The sequence below is a fragment of the Atta cephalotes genome, assembly GCF_000143395.1.
Source record: "Atta cephalotes unplaced genomic scaffold scaffold00004, whole genome shotgun sequence".
NCBI lineage: Eukaryota > Metazoa > Arthropoda > Insecta > Hymenoptera > Formicidae > Atta > Atta cephalotes.
Genome location: NW_012130068.1, coordinates 5,477,572 through 5,481,778, shown reverse-complemented (window position 1 = coordinate 5,481,778; position 4,207 = coordinate 5,477,572).

The window sequence follows — 4,207 nt, the reverse complement described above, 5'->3', positions numbered from 1 at the left end:
GATCGCACGCTCGGCTCGCACACACTTATGGCCTATGGTGGTTTCGCATAATAACGCAATTTCGCAGGCATCGATCGCAACTTATCTGATATTTTTTAAAATTATTATAATTAACTTTAAAATGTCGATATCGATTTAACACTCCAGTTATGAGATTCTCTAAACGTTGTATCGACAATTAGACAATTATTATCGTTAACTAGAGAGATAGTCAGAGAGAAGAGAACCGCGCTTTTTTCCAGAATTGTCCCATTGGTTGTCGCTGGTTAACAAGAGCGAAATCGATAAGACGTTTAGAGAATCCTGCTACTGGTGTAGATTTAATACCCATGCGATGTCTATATAAATGCGATAAATGTGATGTCTCGCCATGTTGGTATTAAACATCAACATGATGTGAATTTAAGACTTCTGGTATTTATATCATATTAATCATCATAATATGGATTTAACATCATGAATGTGTAGATTTAAAATCCATGTGTTAAATCCACACTATGTTATATTAATTTAACATCAACACAGTAAGAATTATATTGAAAAATAGCGGTGTGAATTCAACACCGCCATTTTTTTACAGTGTATTTATATACATGTGACACTATTATTGTACATCAAGTCTGCGATTCTACAATATTAAAAAATATGACTTGTATAAATACGCTGTAAAAAATAAAATGTTAATTTTAAGACATTTAGTAGATTTTCTGAGTATACAAAAATGTTAAAATTAACACAATAAAATGTTAATTTTACATTTTATGTTAATTTTAACATTTTTCCATGTTTCAGAAAATCCATTAAACATCTTTAAGTTAAAATTAACATTTTGTTTTTTACAGTGTATATAATTTATCCACTGTTAAATAATGCTAAATTATAAATGCCAATTTAAGCTATTTTTAATTGTTTCTATAGATCTCTATCGCTCTTGTAATAGAAATCTGTAGTGCTCGTTCGCGCGAAACGTCAAATTACATTGCATGATTCCTAACCGAAATGCCACCACGTATCTATCTTCTTCCCGCATAATACGGCCGCATCCGACATGCACGTGCGTCGATCATTCACGATGCTTCCGCGGAAATGTTTCCCGCACAGTGCGATGCCCTTAATTGATCGTTGATTAACGGTTTTAGAGAATGCGGAGGATGTGGAAACAAATATATGTGACGAGCAATAACTGGGAAATAGCTAAAAAGTATTCAAGAAAGAGTCAAGAGAAGAGAAAGTCAAGAGAAAGTCAAATTGACATTTTTCGACGTCATGAAAAAAGTCAAAATAATGATTTTTTTATTACAAAATTTGATTGTTTATTGACGTTAAGAATCAAAATAAAATTATTTTGATTTTTTTGTTAACTTTTGTGTATTCCTAGCTATGTGCATTTTTAAGGACTGCATACTGCAAATCATAGGACGATTAAGTTGTTAATTTAAATTATTTCGAAAAAAATCTATCATTTGCAACTTTGTATCGTTTAGGCGATGCGAAAAGATTTTGATTGCGATGCATCAGAGGCTTGACGTAAGTCGAAAAGCCTTTCGTCAATCTTACTATGAGAGATTGCATAATATCCGACTGAAGAACAATCCATGTGGATATACGCTCGGCTTAATACCCCCATGTCTATTGTCCTTCGTTGGCTTTGCTATTAAACAGCGGGTTCGCGAGCGTAAACGCCGGGTGACATCATGTTCACTTTAAAACTAGATTCGATCACGTTCTCGCGCGTTCAGAGGAAAAAGTAATGCTGGCGTCATTACATGGTTGCGATAATTAACGATCAATTTGTATCAAGTGAATATTTAATGTTGCTTCAGTCGCTTTAAATGCGCTGGAAATAACTCTCTCGATGCTTCAATGAAGAGCATCATTATATATGTTATGGAAAATATATGACATCATTGCGTGTTTAACGCTAAGCTTTGATATTCTTTAATCGAAATTAAAGAAATCATTCTCAAGTTGAAATAAATATAATTGAGTTTTATTTAATAAAAATATTTAGTTACCAATAACAACGACATTTTTAATGTTGTTATTCTTTTTTTTACGATAAATTAACTGATAAAATCTATGAAACTAAAGAAAAAAAGTGTAAAAAAAATAATAATTATGTAGATAATAAAAGATAATAATGTGGAACATAGAATTTTCATTCAATTTAATCTAGATTTACTGAAGATAATGATTACATAAAGTATTATTTTATCTCGTGCAAAATAGTAATTTGAAATACAGGATGACGGTTATTTGCATAAATATACCTTATAATGTCTTTTTTATGTCAATTGCGACATCTAGTTTTTCCCACGCGTGTAGACAAGACGTTTAATTTATTAGTATTTTTATTGTTATACTGCATTTATTACAAAGTTAAGCCTATTCTACAATAACCGTAGACATTGTAAGCAGTTGTAAGAATTGATCAGTCAAGTGCGGAATATGAGGAAAATATTCAATTATGATTGGTCGATTTTTACAACTACAACTATTCACAACTACGCTTACGGCTGTTATGGAATAGGTATTAAATGCAATGAATAATCTGATATGAAATAACGTCACTCTAAGTTTTTAAGGCGAATACAATTAATGCCAGTTTCTATCAATATAGAGTAACTTTAATCTCAGTTCAATTTACTTTTCATCTTTTTTTAAATCTTTAGAATTGTAAAAAGATGAAGAGTTAGTTTTAAATCGGGAATTCGGAATTAAAACTAATCTACATTGATAGAAACGGATATAAGTCCATTGATCTCCCTTAGAATCATGTTCAGATAGGCATTGTTAAATATGTTATGAAAGACAAACTCTTAAATTTTAATTAAACTCCTAATTTTAATTAAATTTTAATTTAACTAAACCGATCCAATCACGATTGTGTGGATTTAAGTATCCAAGACCCAAGTTATTAACTGCCAAACTCAGTAGATGCTTCTACGGCTGACCTTCAGTCTCTAATGTCAGACTTACAATTAGTCGATCGCGTTTGGTTATATGTGTTCGCATATGCCGAATTCGCACCTGGTAACAGACGAATCCGTACGCATGTCACAGCTCGTGGGGTGAACATGAATCATGATTATCGACCTTGATGGGTAGTAGATGCGTTTCTATCCTCCAATACGACTCTGCAGAATTTCCGTGAGCAAGGAATCGTGCGCGAAGCGCACCTCACGATGATGTAATTGCGACAAGGGGGTTGTTGCACGAAGCTACCCCCTGAGTCAGAAGCGGCGACCGTTGAGTCATCGTCAGAACGATCGATATCGTCTATATATATGAATACGCGCCAGGGCGTCGCATGCGGTTTCCATTTCTGCGGACGATATTGAAGCAGATATAAGTCAGTTTGTGACGATTATTTCTAGAACGATGGTCTTGTGGAATTTTCTTAATTATATACATCGAGAATAATATCGAGATAAGAATAAATTGTAGGGAAATGGCGAGGATATTTTTTAGAAATTTCTATAATTACGATAATTAAAGAGTTTAAGATATTAATTAAATTGTGAAAATTATAGATATGAAATTGACGTTTGGGAAAAATTATAGAATGAACGTGTTTACGAGTCTCTTTGATGGATTGTTTTAATAGAACTCTATATATATAAATAAAATTATTGACGATATATGGTACGATTGAAAGAAGCCCAAACTTGAACAGGCCATGCCTTGCCCCGCCTGGTATTTTATTGATCCTAAGAAGGTGAACGACAACCGATACGCCTAAATGCTTCCGTAAGCGTATATCCCTGTCCACTCGTTTCGTTACTGACGTAATCAAACAGTCGAGAATTAAATTAGGAGATACGTTACTATATGCCAAATATTAAGTTTCCAAAAGTTCTTGGATAATGTTAAATGAATGCACATTCGCGATATCATAAAGTTAATCATTATAAATAATAATTAGTAATTTTATCACAATAATTTAATTATAAGCAATGTATTACTCTAATTAATATAAAATGTATAGTAGGATATATAATTATTCCGTGTTATAATTTTGGATGTCATTCATACATGGAAAGAAAGATTTTACTGCAATGTCTAAAAATTTTACTATAAATACAGATTTGAAAATAATTTTATTGGATTATCAAAATAATTATTAGGTGTACAATTTTGCTTCCGCCGTTTTCCTATAGATTGCTTTAACGGTAAGTGGTCGAAATAAATAGATCATAGACGTCAT